A 17903-nucleotide genomic window follows, 5' to 3' on the forward strand; every position below is an offset into this window, starting at 1 on the left:
AAAAGTCTTTTACTCTCGCCTGGGCCAGGTTATTCTGCGCTGTTTCACCTGATGCTTTTCATCCTCCCAATATTACTCCCAACCCATTCAACCCTCCCAAAATCTAGTTTAGATAATGGTAACGAATCCCTAGAAGAAGAAACAGGACTGTTGAAATCCATGACGATCACGGCCACCACGCAACCACACCAATTATGCAAAGCTGCACAATGTAAATACTACTGATGAATGATGCCTCACAGGTGACGTCGGGAGAGGAACAGAGATGTTTGGCAGAAGGCGCAAGAGCATATTTTCACTGGATTTGCACACAGCCTTAAAACTAACAATAAAGCTGTGTTGAACCCAAAAGCATTCTCACGGGGCATCATTACAGGTTTTCACAAGCACCTGGAATTCACAAATGCCTTGAAAGCACAAACATATCCACCATTAGACCACACCCTCACCCAGCATCTGCGCAGTTCACTTGTGAGTCTGAAGCACTTTTGCACTGCATTTAGCACTAGCAAATAACCCTATAGCATAAAAGGTATCCACACTTGCTTGAGCAGTATTTTTATAAGTTAAAGGTGTGAGGGATTGGGAAAAAAAGTAAAGCGAAGGAGATGCATATTGTGGAATCATTTGTAATAGTGAGAAATGAAGCAAAGACATTTTAACCTACTTTGCTGACGCAAATGGCAAGACTACACCATAAACAACATAAGCTGACTCCGTGTCTGACTCACTAAGCAGCAACAGTGACGCGTGCACAGAGATGAACAATGTTGTAAAATCAAATTGGCGCATACTACTGCCGAATGAGCTGTTCAAATTATTCCGCCTACACACGAACTGCACCGGACCAGATATACCCTAAACCAGGGAAGCACCTCCAGTACAGTAGACACACCACCATAACTCGCTTTAGAAAAAAGGCTACCTTCTCTTAGGTGTACATACCTTTCTAACTCGAAGTGACGTGTCGGCAAGAGAGGCCAAAGGAGTATCAAACAATGAATAATGAAGTCACATATAAGTTATACGTTGTGGCTTCCAACGTCATGTACCGCCTAAATGGAAGAAATGTTTGCTTTATTTGCCTACGGATTTAGCTGTGCATTCACATTCAAGTGTAACAAAAATGCTGTGTATGCTATTAGGTCCATATGCACACCAAAATAGCGACACAGCATCTTCGGCCGATTATGTATATGAAAGACAGGTCCACCAGAGTCCACTTCTCCGAGCTTATTCTTCTGTCTGCAGAGACAGCATCAGATTGCGTATGACAGCAGCAACCAGCAGCCATGCTTGTAGTTGTGCTTGTGCAGTCTTTTGAGGCAGTTCTCTGCAGCAACCGCATAAAAAGACTAAGAGACCCACTGATGACATGGGCATTTCTAGTTTTGCCCTCTGGTGTGGTTTGTTTTCTCTGGGTACTCCGTACACAGGGAACACGCTCTGATTATTCTTGTGGCCATTCTCTGCTCATGCAGGTTCCAGGAACACTACTTTCTTCTCTTCTCCCAGCAGGTAGGCAGGCTTTAGGATACTAGCAATACTTAATTTGTAAAACAATGAGTGCTGGTGCCCAGGGCTCTGCTCAGAAGCTGGGGCCGGTGCAATAAAATGTGGGTGTATCGCATTCAAAGGCTGCATAGTCCTAAATCCACCCCATGCCCTTTTCATCCACTACCAGACACTTCCTGCCCATTTATCTCACTCCTGCAGGTTCCTGCTTTTTTCCCCCCTTGTGACGGTCTTTTCACTTTGGCTCATTTTTCCGCAAAAGAGAAAATACCCAGTCACAAAAATGAGTGCTGGCTGCCCACTCCAGCAACCATCTGTCCAAATTACGCAATGGGTACTAAGCAGACCCTCAGTTCTAACAGCGGACAGTGCAGGCTACAAGCGAGGTCCACTCATCTCTGGGAGACTGGTTGTCAGACAGACACCAGCCTTTGTCACACAGAAGTCCTTTTAGCACTCTGTGGAACACTCCCATTCTTGCTCACGAAGAACTCAGAACTGGAGCAAAGTGGGGTGGTTTGCTGATCATGTTTATACACATTTCCTAGGCAGAGGGTGTGGATCTCCTGTCTGAGCCTTCAGTATCGGTTTGAGCTGGTGCCCGTTCAAATGTCGCCCAAGGGTTACTCTCCAGTCATTGCCTTTGTTTAAAGTGATACTTCTCACAGTAGGTAGCAATGGGGCTGGCTGCAGGCAAGGAGTACCCACCCAATAGAAGGACACGAAGTGTGAATTCACTGCACCTAGATATCAGCCTTCTTGAAGCAGTAATCAGACACAGACAAAAAGGAAGGCCTGGCCTAAAAGCTTATTCACTTTGAACAACAAAACTGCAGTTCCACCTATTATCTCTACCACCATCCAAATGGCAGTGCCCATAAAGAACCAGTCAGAAACTCTTTGCCATTAAAAAAAAAATCTTAATGGAATTTCTAAAGGTAATCTTGTCCAGTGGCGGCTCCTCCGCTAAGGCGGAAGAACGTCACCCCACTGTTTTTAAGCAGTGTAACTAAGAAACAATAAAAACATAATAACGTGATATTATCATTTTATTGTTAACATCTGCTTTGCAGGCAGCGGGCAGGGCTGCTCTGCTCTCAGGGCAGGGGAGGTGTGGTTTCCCCAAACCTAAGTGCACAATGACGCTTTGACCGGCCCTCTTTGGCCGGCCACACTGTCATGTGCACTATGCATGTTCTCCATGCAGGCTGCATTACAGCCTGTGTGGAGAACATGACCAGGACCCCAGTTCCCGTCTGAGCGCAGAGCCACAGCGCTCAGACCAATCACAACACTGCACCACATGGTTGTGATTGGTCAGGGGAGCCTAGGTGCTTACCAATCACAATGCTGCAGATTTTTTTTTCTTCAGGAAAATATAATTTAATCAACCTGTTACTGTAGAAAAATGTACTTTCCAACAAAGAAAAATCATTTATTGTACATTTTAAAATTGATGGCCTGACAAAACAAGGAAAGCATTTCAATGTATCAAGTGATGCTTTCAACTAGTGTTGGATTGAAATTGTTTTATAAGACATGAAATCGAATTGAACTACTAAAGGGAAACATGCAAGAAAAAAATATCTGCCACGTCATGGATCGAATTTTTTGGGAATTACTGTGCCAGTTTTTGTGAGAAGAAACAATTCAAACTGGCAATGAACATGGCATCCATGGCAGTGAACTTAAGTAGTCCACTTCTAACAGACCTTTTCCATACTGAAAGCTATCAGGCTGAAGGGAAGACCAGCTCTGAGGACATCAGTGGAAGACATAGGTGAGGATAGCTTCAATAGATCATTACTCCCCTGACTACCACTGCCTTTCCTTTAAGCATTTATTGACTTCCTTAAACCAAGATATTTAACAGACTTCACGTGAGCCATCTGAGAAACTTGCATGGTCCATTACAGGTAGAATTTGTAAGCAATTTTGTATCAATATTTCTTCTCAGCAGCACCAAAGAAAAGAATTCTGAACATCTCAGGGAAGTTTTATGTAAGGTTTTCTAGACTTCTTAATTCTATTTAAGCAACATGACTGAAAAGTTTCAATCTTAAATTATAGTCTTATATAAAAAATGAAATGTTGCACAATGCTGCATTGCAGCATTGTGATTGGTCAGGGGAGCCTAGCAGTGCTTCCTGGTTCAGCCGAGTCTGACAGAGGAGAGACGCAGGAAACAGCGATAAGGTAAGTGTTTTTAGGTTTTTTTTTACATCCCTCCCCCGCTTCACCACCCCAGATCCGTGCCGGCCGCCACTAACCTTGTATCCATCTTCCTCACTTCAGTGTCTCAATCAACACCCTCCAGTCACAAGAATGCAGGCAATACACTTACGCTGCCTGGGGAAGTCATCCTCCATCTTCTGCCATTCTAAACCAGGAGCATCCATATGGGACCCCATCAGCTTCAGTAATCATATAAACACACACACACACACACAGACCTGTTACAATCCCACACATATATGATATGCTTATTGTAGGTGCACTCAACATGCACACAGGATTTCGGCGCAAAGTTTCTGGTCTTGCGTAACAGCGCAACTTTACACTGAGAGGAATCAAGACTAAGCTCTCACTAGCACAGAGAACAAGCATTGGCATAGCCAATAGGTCTCGCTTTTGAGACCTTATAAGTCTTTAGTTATGCAGCACAATATCCTTGGTGCAAGAACATCAACTGTTGCATGGCTAAACACTTATAGGGTACAAGGTTTAGCCATGCAACAGCTGATGATGTTGCACCAAGGATATTGTGCTACAAAACTAAATACTTATAAGGATCCCAATGCGAGACTTATTGGCTATGCCAATGCTTGTTTAATAGGCTTCTGAAATTTGGAACTTGTAATGTGTCGCCATGGGAGGTTACAAAATGAGACAAGGCGATACTAAGTAGGGTCTACTAAGCCTATTGATCGATGAACAGCCATAGTTTACATTGGACAATGACACAAGCCAATGAAAAATATGGTCGGAGAGTGGATGGAGTTTCAAGTCCCTACCTCGATACAGCATACCTCGCAGAGCAGCTCATGCGCTGCCCATGGCAAAACATCATTTTTATCTGAGGATGCTTGAACCACCAAGTTCTCAGGAGAAGGATGGGTCAATAGGAATTTTGGATCAGAAGGCATGAGCCTGTGGCACTGAGAAATCTGCCTGCAAACTGCCTGGCCCAAAAAGGATTTCTTCTAGGAATCCAGCACCAGTTCTAGTAGAGCTTTGTTGAAAGGCAGAAGAGCCCCCAGAAGGCCATCTGCAAAAATGTTAGACTTGAGCTTCAGAGATGGTAGGGGCAACCCAATTGCCTCTGCTGCTTTAAACAAAATGGCTGTGGCAAAGTAGACTTATCCAGAATGAGAACTCTTAAGCACAGAGAAGATCACCCTCTGGAGGACCTTTCAAGGACACTGGTTTTCCAAAGGTCGAAGTAAAGCCCAGATTACTGTTATGTTAATGAACTTGAGGCCAAGGAGGCAAAATTTTGAAGTCACTATTGCAGGCCAGAAAAACAAACATAGGAAATCATTGTATATTAATAATGCAAAATTATGGAAAACATAACACAAAAATTAGAGAGGTACAAGAGATTTCCCTACTAGAAAAATAGGACATTGATTGACTCATAAAAGAAAAAGCCATAAATAAATCAATGATCTACAAAAAACTGATGAACAATATCCCGGATGAGGTGACAGAAGTAAAGCAAAAATGGGAAAGAGGCCATGGCCATTTGGATGAAGAGAGCAGAGAGGAGCCTAGTTGGGAGGAGAGTAGGATCGCACCAATGAAGTAACAATGAAGCAGTGTTTAACGTGGTCCAAATTAAACTGCTGCATAGAACATACCGCAAAACATCTGCTGTTCCAGAGCCTGGCTACAGGTTATATACAGTTGAATATTTGATTGAGGGGATGTGGCTTAAGCAAACATTCTTTCACACACAGTGGGAATGCCCCAAAGTTACTAAAGACTGGCTGAACATGAATACAAAACATTATGCTGTAATACCTGCCTGGCAGTAGCTAGACAAAATACTGCTAGGCTTTGAGGAGAGGCAGTACCAGCCTATGATGAACCGATTTTAGATATGGATTGCTCAATGTTGCAAAAGAAAGCAACCGAAGAAAGCAGGGACAGCCCACACACGTCAGTAAATGTGAGTAAATGTATTTAAACGTATTATGATTCAGAATAATGCTATTATAAGACAGAATAAATGTAAAGTCTGGAAATGTAAACTCTGAATAGGGAATCACTCAACCACTTTTACCCCAGTCAACTCCACTAAGTAGAAAAATGTAAAATAATACATAATATCTTGCTTAATGTGCTACAAAACAGGATGCCTAGTACTACAGTGTAACAAAACTAAATGTGAGAGTATCTGGACAATATACAAGGAAACGTGTATTTCTGATAAATAGAAAAAACAATAAAAAATATGATGAATCTATCTAAGGTTTACAGCTCTCCTCATGCCAAATTAAAAAGAGCACAGCCGTCCTATGTCATTTTAACTAGGTGGCAATAGACCTGAACTTAAAGCTGAAGAGGGCTCGGTCATCTGTTTCTGAATGAACCCACAGAGATTGTCTGGTTGTATTGCTGGAGCGGATGATGCAAAATTTTGTATACCCTCCCCAATTTGCATGTTTATACTAATTAGATGAATTAATTATAATCGTATTAATTGTTTGAAGTGCGAAGTATTAACCAACCTTATTAAAAAATGAAATACACGTGGGATTTGCATTTGCATGGCCTAATTAATACGTAAACTAAAATATGTACGCATATTAATGTTAGAGAATTAGAACATTGCATGATATATGTTGCTTTGGTGATGTATTTGTGATTTGTGCTTTATTGAGTATAAACCGCTTTGAGTGTTGCTTTCTGCTAGATAAATACACACACATATGGGTATTAGCGAGGTAATAACATTTTCTTAGCCATTTCTATGTATTAATTACGTTTTGTGTTTATTTTGCTTAAGTTGACCATTTGGGCCTGCCACAAGATGGCTGCCTCCTGCACTTGACGTGACTTAACGACGCTCCACAAGGTTTTGGGTGAAGTGTGCCTGCGCTAACGCCAGCAACAGTGGCCTCGTCTTGACCCTAGCCAGACTGTACCCATAAAGGTCGCCATGGGAAGCCTGCCAGCATCCTGGGAACAATGGATTGTCTTTAAAAACTGGAACCAGAAAGTGTGATGACATAAGGGACAATACTTCATGAGAACTTTGTAGGACGACCCCTGATTAGCCAATCAGAAAAGCTGAAAACCAATATTTGTTACTTTCTGACAGTGATTTTACTATAAATTATGGTAGAATAGTGAGGTTGCTAGCTCATATCGCTTTTTTCGTTTCCTGGCGTTATGCTGACGGAGAGGACGGTGACGCTGCAGGACAGCTGTTTTCCATGAATCTTTGACGGACTGAACTGATGCCCAATTTCCTGATGAACTGAACTTTCTAAATTTAATGGATATAGATTGACAGAACGACTGGATTTGACTTAGAGGAAGACAATTAGCCAGAATAGGTAAATATGATGATTGGCGGTTTGAATAACAAATGATTTAACTTGCATTAATTAGATAAAGATTGATTTGATTAATTATCAAATGAGTTGGGTTGTTTATTCATAGAAAATGTACTAATTCAAAGTAAATAGAGAATTAGAACTTAACCTTACCAGCAACTAGCAGATTCATCGCCATCCTATGAGAGGAATCCCAAAGGTGGAATTTAGGGCCGAATGAGTTGAAGAAGGTTATGTGGATTTATTGCTCATTAGAGTCAAGAGGTATTTCCTTTCATGTCAGCGTATGGAACAATCATCTCCCGAGAAAGACAGACCGATGATGAGTGAATGTTGGTGTTATGGGCCCCACCAGCGAAAATATTGATTGAGTGCGTTTGTGAGATCTTTGGTCTGTGACGGAGGGAGGGATTTTGTATTCCACGTTGGAACAGTATAAACTCCATGGTGGACCCATGGCAGCAAATGGTATGACTGATTTCATAGTATTAATTTGTCTGAGCTGCTCCCTGCCCTCCTTGGTGAACTCCTCAGTGGATTTATATGGCATAGTACCTATTCTTATGGTTGGCTCGTGTGCTGCCCCTGCGTGAAGTCCATAGCACATGGTACACTCGATGCAAGATTGCACCTCCTAATGGTGGAACCCTCTATCTACAGGAACTTTCCATTATCCATATTCAATATGATCTCTACTGTGTGATATAGGCTACTCTAAAGATGGTAGTTGTACCTATACACAATTTGTCTATTCTCATACTCCTCTCCTACACCCGCCTAGGTGCAACTAAACATTTTCTGCACTACGGTTTGCCTTGTGTCTGCAGTGCACTAGCAACACCAAAGGAGAGAGAGAAATCTCAATCTCTCACACTCTCTCACACTCTCTCACACTCTCTCACACTCTCTCACACTCTCTCACACTCTCTCACACTCTCTCACACTCTCACACACTCTCTCACACTCTCTCACACTCTCTCTCACACACACACACACACACACACACACACATACACGTGTTACCATCCTTGTGGGGACTATGTGTGAACACCTGCCTTGTGGGGACTAACCTTTCCCAATGTTTTAAAAACATACCAATAACAGAAAAATATTAAGAAAAAATTCATTATATAGGATCCTGCTTCAAATCAGCAAATATATTGTTATTTAATCGCGCGCACAGAACCATCTTTGTGGGGACTTGAACATGTCTTACTATCCTTGCGGGGACTTACTCAATAATTATCATTTCTGATTGAATACATTCACAAACAATTGGCTAACTGTTGTTTTTCTCTGCTTTACCTATATTACATGATAGTTTAGAGATATATGAATATCTCTTTGTGTCTTAGGAGCATCCACCAGATGGATTTTGAGAATGCAGTTCTCAGTAGAAAAATATACTATATAAAGTCCACGGAAAGGCATTTTCAGATATTTGGTGTATTGCTGACTTCTTACAAACATTAAGGGATAAGGAAATAGTGAACAGTTAAATCCCTTTAAATGCCAAAGAGTATGTATTGTGGTCAGATGGGAAAGCCAAGTTGAGATTACCTTTTTTTGCATCAACTCCACCATTGTCTTGGCATGGCTGTACAATAATAGTCCCCAAGATATGGCATATGAAATGTTCTAGAGCTATCAGAGGTAGTGTGCTGTGATAGTCATTTTCAAGCCCCCACAGAGATAGTGCATGATTACATTGATGCCCTGGTTCCCAAAGATATAGTATTTAATTATAGTCACTCTGAAGTCCCCGTAGACAGAATGTGATTATATTTATGTTAAAGCCCCCGCAGAGATGGTGAGTGATTATAATAATACTCAATTCTCTGTAGAGCTAGTGTGTGGTGACAGTTCTGTTGAAGCCACATGAGATAGTGTATCATTAGAGTGATGCTCAAGTTGCCACACAGGTAGCATGTCATCATAGTCATGCTCAAATCATCAAAAAGATAGTGTCTGATAATTATAGTCATGCCCAGGTCCCTAGAGATATAGTGTTTGGTCATAGTCATATTCAAGTACCCCCCCTAGAGATAGTGTACAATGATTGTCATGCTGCTGTTCATGCAGAAACAATGTGTTACTACAGTAATTACCAGGTCTCTACAAAGACAGTGTGTGATTACAGTCCTGTTCAAGTCCCCGTATAGATAGTGTGTGAATATAATCATGTTCAAGTCCCCACATAGAGAGTGTTATGATAGTCATGTTCAAGTCCCTCCATTGTGTACGATGATACTTTTGCTGACGTTCATGCATAAATAGTATGTCATTTCAATTGTGCCCTGGTCCCCACAGATATAGCATTTAATTATAATCAGTCTCAAGTCCCCATAGTGACAGAGTGTAATTATTTTCATAATCAAGTTCCCCTCAGTGATGGTGTAAAATTGTAGTTATGTTCAAGTCCTCACAGAGAGAGTGTGTGGTCACAATCATATTCAAGTCCCCCTATAAAAAGTGTTATGATAGTCATGTTCAACTCGCTATATAAAGAGGATTATGATAGAAATATTCAGGTTCCTGGAGAAATTGTGTATTATATTAGTCATGTTCAGATAACTGCAAAAATGATCTGCAATTATAGTGATGCTGAGGTGGAGTCACAGGTAGTGTGTGATTATAGTCATGCTCAAGTCCTGCAGAGGTATTGTGGGATTATAGTGAACCACAGGTCCCCACAGAGATAGTGTGTGATAGCACTCATGTTTAATTCCCCACAAACAGTGTGCGATGGATTATATTAATGTCCAGGTCCCCACAGAGATAGTGTGTGATTATAGCATTACCACTATCCCTAAAGAGATAGTATGTGATTATAGACATGCTCAGGTCCCCACAGAGATACTATACTGTGTGATAATAGACATGCCCAAGTCCCCACACAGATAATGTGTGAATATAGAGATGTCCAGTTCCCCATGCTGATGGAGTGTGACTATATTTTTACCATGGTCACCAAAGAGAATGTGTATGATTATAGAGATGCTCATGTCCCCATGGAGATTGTGTATGACTAAAGATATGCGCAGGTCCTCACAGAGATAGTGTGTGATTATAGGGATTTCCAGGTCCCCACATAGATAGTGTGTGATTATAGATAACCCCAGGTCCCCACAGAGATAGTGTGTGATTATACACATGCCCAGGTCCCCACAGAGATGGTGTGTGACTATAGTATTACCATGGTCATCAAAGAGAATGTGTGTGATTATAGACTTGCCCAAGTTCCAGGAGAGACAGTGTGTGATTAAAGACATGACCAGGTCCCAATGGAGATAGTGTATGATTAAAAATATATCTAGGTCCTCACAGGGATAGTGTGTGATTATACACATGCCCAGGTCCCCACAGAGATGGTGTGTGACTATAGTATTCCCATGGTTGTCAAAGAGAATGTGTGTGATTATAGGCATGCCCAGGTTCTCGGAGAGATTGTGTGTGAAAAAAGACATGCCCAAGTCCCCATGGAGATAGTATGTGATTAAATACATACTCAGGTCCTCACAGAGATAGTGTGTGATAATAGGGATGTCCAGGTCCCCACTGAGATAGTGTGTGATTATACACATGCCAAGGTTTCCACATAGATAGTGTATGATTAAAGATATGCCCAGGTCCTCACAGAGATAGTGTGTGATTATAGGTCCCCACAGAGATAGTGTGTGATTATGGACATGCCCTGGTCCCCACAGAGATAGTGTGTGATTATTCACATGCCCAGGTCTCCACATAGATAAGTGTGTGATTAAAGACATGCCCAGGTCCCAGCGGAGATAGTGTGTGATTAAAGATATGCCCAGGTCCTCACAGAGATAGTGTGTGATTATAGGTCCCCACAGAGATAGTGTGTGATTATAGAAATGCCCAGATTCCCACAGAGATAGTGTGTGATTATACACATGCCCAGGTTCCCACAGAGATAGTGTGTGATTATAGAGATGTACAATCCCTCACAGAGCTAGTGTGCAATTATAGACATGCCAATGTCCCCATAGAGATAGTGTTATTATAGATATCCCCAGGTCCCCACAGAGATAGTGTGCGATTATAGGTATGCACAGGGAGGTTGCACAGAGATAGTGTGCGATTATAGTTATGCTCAAGTCTCCAGAGCGATGTGTGTGATTATAGGGATGTTGAAGAGCCCATACGGATCATATTAGTCTGGTGGCTTATTAAACAAATTAATCCACTTGAGGGATATGTGTTTCACCTTTCTCTCACATGTTGAATACTCGTGTTTTCACTCAGCCTTTCGAGATCAATACAGTCAATACAATAAGTACCATTTACTTGGATAACAATAAAAATATGGAAGTCAGCACCAAGACACCCCTAGGTGTGAATGTGTACTTTATATACACACATGAGATGATGTGATGTGATATGATAATAGTGGTACTTAATCCACCACCAGAGATAGACTAGAATTATGCCATATCTATTAATCTCACTCCAAATGCAGCATTAACTGGTTTAAACTGTGTCCCTCCAGGAAGTTCCACACTTCCTTAAAAGTATCTGAGTTCTCATTCTCTTTTATAGCCACCGTCTTATGAAATCTAGTCTCCATCAGGAAGATAAAACTGTATTTCTAATTCCAACAAACTCCCCATGCTGATTCTTCCTGACCCTTTAGGATTCTTACAATAGAGAAATAGACTTAAGAACTGGCACATCATTATCATTTTTGTCTCTTATAATTCGAGAATGTAATTGTCCTCGCCTCATAAAGCTCTTATTTTTCTCAAAGTATTTCTTCTACCTTGGGCTCTTTCTAGCCACCCAGGCTCACACTCAATAAATATGTATATATGTACGTAAACCTTGTTTAACAAACTTAAAACATTTCTTGTGTTTGGAAGCACAAATTCTGTAAGTGGGTTTCCAGAATGGGGCTAGCTGTCCTTTGTGCTAGAGTAGAAAAAGTCAAGTTGGCAGTGTTACATCCTTTTTATGGGATAAGACACATTCTCAAAATGTGCCCAGGTGAAACATGGGAAACTTTCACAAAGTTGAAACATCCATTTGAGAACCAACATTTTATGTTTGAAGTATAGGATAGAAATTCTTAAGCCAGGCTTGTGTTTTTTTTTGTACAAGAGTAGAAAAAGGTAGTTTGGCCACGTGGTGCAACAGCCTTCTTCTTGGAAAAAGGTACCTTCTCAGAAGTGCCAATGTCAACTACAAGAGACTTTCTCAGTGTGTAAGGTCTTATTTGAAGGCCAAATCATATACAAGAGTCTTACCAATTGTATTCCTGAACTGAACTGGTATGCTCATTGTGTAAGAGTAGAGAAAGGTACTTTGGCTGATGTACAGCTGTCTTTTTCATGGGAATAAAAATCTCAGAATGCTCCCACTGTAAATATAGGAGTCTTTTCCAATGTTAACAAAAACATTTTTGAGGCGTGAGGCTAATTGTTGTACATCGGCGTGTGTGGGGTAGACAACTAGACTTCCTAAAAGGGGCTGGTGAATCCTTTGTTCCGGAATAGAGAAACATCATTTGATAGTCATGCACTAGCTGTTTATGTGCAAAAAGAATCCTTAAAATGTGCCCATGTCAAAGTTGAAATACATGTTTTCAGCAGTGGACCTTTTGTACATAGAGTAAACACTAATTTTTCAATTAGGTTTGTGGTACCTTTGTGCTGGAGTAGAGAAATTCACTTATAGTTGTGTAACTACACTTCATGTGAAAAGGGACATTTTCAAACTGGGCACTTGTTAAATATGGGCAATGAAACACATATTGATTCCAAAATATCATGTGACATAAGCATGTTGACAAAAATATTACCTACGCAAAAATATTGTGTAACAGATTATCAAAAGTAAGAATATAGGTTTTATTATACGATTAAACAATATCTATATCAAGAAAATTGCTGTACTTTAATATAGTTGTAATAAACATTGATTGTAATTATATCTATACTAATAATATTAGTATAATTGTCTTTTTTTTAATATAGTTTGTAATTTTCATTGAGTAAATTAATTTTTAAAATGTAATTAGTAATTTCTAATTTAGTAGCGGTCATTTTGTTTGTAGGGGAATATGGTGGTAAGTTAAATACATTTTAAATAGTAGTTTTTTAATATTGAGTGATATAAGGTAAATTAAATATTACATTTTTTCTTATGTAAATGTTTTAATTGTTCTTTCATTTATTTAGGTTTCATTTTGCATTTTTAATTTATATTTTGTATAGTATAATTAGTCATCCATAATGTAGTGTCATGTTGTACGGTTTGTAGGGGAATAGGGTAAGATATTATTTGAATTAAAATAGTTTTCTTTGTTTTAAGCTATTTAAATATTTAATTTATAAATAATTGTATAATTATTTCCTTGATTATTTAATATGTACAATTGTTTTACCTAGACTGTTAAATAAATAAAATAATTGATAATATTTCTAAACAAGTGCAAATTATATTACCATTTCTTATTTTTATGTTTCCTTTATTTTAATTTTATTCTTGTTTTATTTATATTTCAATTTATCTTTATGGTGTTTGTGTTTTTTGTGCAGTAGTACCGAGTGAAATGAATTCTATGTATGTTTATTTCAATATTTCATTTATTTATACATTTATTTTCTATATTTATAATACATTTTGCATCCTATTTAAATTCATACAAGATACAGTTTTTAGTTTAAATATGGTTAATCATGTTATCTTCTTAGATATTTAAATATTTGAATTGCTGTGTAAGAATGGAATATGGAACCTTTCTGTTGTCCAACACCCCCCCCCCCCCCCCCAATGTTGCTTAGATTGGAGTGGGACTAGTAAATCTAGCTCATCCAAACCAATGCATTCCTTATTGGTGCTTAATTGGAGTGGGGATAGTAAATCTAACCCTTTCAAAGTCCAAAGCTTTCCCTACTGTTGCATATATTGGGGTGGAAATAGTAAATCTAATCCCTCTGAAGTTCAATACTTTCCAAGCTTAGCGTACATTGCAGTGGGAATAGCAAATCTAACCTCTTTAAAATAAAGCAGATTTCATGCTTTTGCTTAGGGTAGGAAAAGGAACAGTATATTTGACTGCTCAGAAGTTCAACACCTTCCCTACTGTTGCTTAGACTGGAGTGGAAATAGAAATTAAACTCCTCCGAAGCCCAGCACTTTCCCTACTGTTACTTAGATTGGAGTGAGAGTAGCAAATGTAACCTGTCCATAGTCCAACACTTTAGTTACTGTTGCTTAGACTGGAGTGGAAATGGTAACTCTAATCCCTCCTAAACCCAAAACCTTCCATACTGTTGCTTAGATCAGAGTGGGAATAGTAATTCCAACCCTTCTGAAGTCCAATACTTTCTGTACTTTTGCTTAGATTGGAGTGGAATAGTAAATGTAGCCTCTCTGAAGTCCAAAATATTTTCTTGGGTTGCTTAAATAAGAGTGGGAATACTAAATCTAACCTCTCCAAAATTCAAACCTTTCTGTACTGTTGCTTCGAGCGGAGTCCGAAGTCCAATATGTTCAATGAGTTTGTTTATGTTGAGTAGGAATAGAAAATGTAACACCTTTCAAGTAACGCTTTTCATACTTTTCATTTAATTAGAGTTCGCTCGTTTATTTTTGCTGTTTCTTTAACTTGCTGTTATATGTTTTAAATTATATATCTTTTTATGTTTATTATTGTTTAAAAAAATCTATTTTTATTATAAAATGTATATTTTTATATTATTTGTATTTATTTACCCAATTGTGTTATATGTTTTTAATATATATTTTCTGCAATTATTCTCATTAATGTTAATATTATTAATTTAGATGCAAATTATTGGGTTATTTAAAAAAAAGTGCAGTTCACCCTAAACGCCTATAAAATATATATAAATTATGTAAAAATCTCCACCTATTGCCACTTAAATAAAGTGGTAATAGATGATGAACAACAATAAAACCTGATACTAACCTATAAGTAACATCCTAAACCAAAATGCAGTGAAACACAGACTACAGAAACCAGCAAAACTATGAAAAAAGCTACATGACTGCCTTTTACCTTTAGTAAGCAGAGCAATTAGCAAATCACATATTCACTTCAAAGCCCCATGTACTGTTGTATACCATGAACATACCACGGTACAACGAGGCACAATGTATAAGTACATTTTTTTAAAGTTATAAGTTTAGCACTACTTACACTATTTAAAGATGCTACACTATTCCACTTTACGTCAGTCCATTTTACACTACTACACTGTACGCTAATCCACTCTACGCCACTCCACTGTACTCCACCTCACTCCACTCTAGGCCACAACCAAAAATGAACATTTACACATAATGTATATTCCTGTCAAAAGACATTTATATTCATTCACACACTTTCACCCTACGTCTGTTTCAATTAACACACTCCACTCTGACATCTCACTTTACATCACTCCACTCTATGCTATTCCACTCTCCACCATTCCACTTTACGGCAGTCCATTATACACCACTGCACTGGATGCTAATCCACTATATTCCACTCCTCTGTACTCCACCTCACTCCACTCTAGGCCACTCTATGTTACACTGCTCTACTTTATGATATTATACTATACACCACTCTATTCTATTATACTCCACTCCATGTCACTTTACTGTATGCCCCTCCACTGTACAACTCCCCACTGTACACTATTCCCCTGTATGCTGCTCCACTCTGACATTACACTCTATGCTACTCTATGCCATCACACTCTGTGCTACTTCATGGTACATCACTACACTCTACACTATTCCACTAGATGCCACTCCACTGAACGGCACTCTACTATACTCAACAGCAGTATACCCCACTTCACTCTGCCACAATCCACTGTATGCTACTACACTTTACAACCCTACATTGTACGCCACATCACTGTATGTCACTACACTCTACGCTTCTACAGTCTAAGCTATTCCACTGTATGGCCCTGTACTCTATGCTTATCCACTATAAGCCACTCCTCTGTACATCACTGGACCTAATGCCACTAAACTCAACACTACTTCACTGTACGGCACTCCACTCTATGCTACTCCACTCTACTCAACTATAGTGTATGCTATTCCTCTGCTCGCCACTCTCTGATACTCGACTTTATGCCACTACACCATACCTCACCCCACTCTATGCAAGTTCACTCTACACTACTCCACTGTACGCCTTGCCACTCTATGCCACTCTACTCTATGCTATTCCAGTCTACGCCACTGCACTGCATGCCGGTCTACTCAACCATACTTCACTGCAAGCTACTGTACTGTATGGTATTCCAGTTTACGTTATTCCAATGTATGCCACTACAGCACTCCAATCTATGGCACCCCACTGTATGCCACTACACTGTACACAAACCCACTCTGCACTATTCCAATGTATGTAACTCCACTGTACCATTCTCCACTGTATGATATCCCACCCCATACCACTCCACCGTACGCCACTCCACTGTATGCCACTCTACTATACGCTGTTCCTTTGTACATCACTCCACTGTATGCCACTCTACTATACGCCACTCTACTCTATCCCACTTCACTGTTAACCACTCCACTCTATGCCACTCCACTCTATGCCACTCTGTTCTATCCCAGTTCTCTGTTTGCCACTCCGCTCTACGCCCCTCTGCTCTACGCCCCTCCACTCTATGCCCCTCCGCTCTATGCCCCTCCGCTCTATGCCCCTCCGCTCTATGCCCCTCCGCTCTACGCCCCTCCGCTCTACGCCCCTCCGCTCTACGCCCCTCCGCTCTACGCCCCTCCGCTCTACGCCCCTCCGCTCTACGCCCCTCCGCCCTATGCCACTCAAGTGTACCTCATTCCACTCTACTCAACTCCAATCTATGACACTATACTGTATGACAGTATATATTACTCCCATGAAAAAAAATAAGGTTAAGGATAATATATAGTTAGGAAAACGTTATTTCTTCTTTGTACACAAACCAAACATAAAATACACAAACATTAGAAATGCTTAAGTTAGAGTTATAACTTCAATTTATAATTTGCGCACCACTTTCAAATTACTATAAGTCACAGTTATAACTCACATTTATACTTATGCACCACCTTCAAATTTCTAGAAGTCATGCACCAACCTACTCAGTCTTGTCACCTTATTCAGACTCATTCACTCAAAAAGTCCTATTGTTGACTGAAAACCGCATGCATACTCAAGACCAGTACCATGTACTGGACTTTACAGTGGAACTTTACATGATAGGGATGAGTAAACGGAGCTCTCTCTGAAACAAAAAAAGGTCTGGTTACTCTATAGTCAAAAAATATGGCATGTGCCACCACTGCTTTATATGTGATGCACCCATGACAGGGACTATTAGTCCGCTGTTTGAGACCATGCTTGGTGAGCCTCTTCAGAGGGCAGATTATGTTCCTCACATTATCAGGGACAGGCCTAAGCCTCTGCTGTGACACCAGGAAAAGAAGACAAGTCAGGATACCAGTTTCTTCTGGAAATTTGCACTCAGGGCAGGGGATATCAGCTGTGCATGATTCAAGGGGCCTTCTCGTCACAGCACCCTTATTAAGAACCACCTCACACTGGAACACCTGTCTATCTCAGTAGAAATCCTAGAAGTGAATGAGAGACAACCTGATGTCACTGTGTCCTTTCAGAACAGGTTTTATGTGCAATGTTTGTAGTGTAACACCCCAAGTTCTCCATCCCCTCAAGCTTTAGGGCATTCATTGTGACTGATTTGATTCCATTCAACAACTTCCAATTGATAAAAGTGGTAAGAGTCATTCATTCCCACAGAGATAGTGTGTGATGATAGTCAT

At 40.0% G+C, this 17903-nt stretch overlaps 2 protein-coding genes across 5 annotated transcripts in view; one reads left to right on the forward strand and one right to left on the reverse strand.

Annotated features, from left to right (window-relative positions):
• Positions 1-7120, forward strand: part of LOC146821219 (uncharacterized) — a 119891-nt gene extending 112771 nt beyond the window's left edge. For all 3 annotated transcript variants that reach the window (XR_014963132.1, XR_014963134.1, XR_014963136.1), the window contains one exon: positions 6527-7120. The gene's annotated coding sequence lies outside the window, so the exon portion shown is untranslated. The remainder of the gene's footprint in view (positions 1-6526) is intronic.
• TULP4 (TUB like protein 4) overlaps positions 1-17903 on the reverse strand; it is a 787154-nt gene that overhangs the window by 496219 nt on the left and 273032 nt on the right. The gene's annotated exons all lie outside the window — the stretch shown is intronic.

Source organism: Triturus cristatus, chromosome 6, assembly GCF_964204655.1.
Source record: "Triturus cristatus chromosome 6, aTriCri1.1, whole genome shotgun sequence".
NCBI classification, from domain to species: Eukaryota; Metazoa; Chordata; class Amphibia; order Caudata; family Salamandridae; genus Triturus; species Triturus cristatus.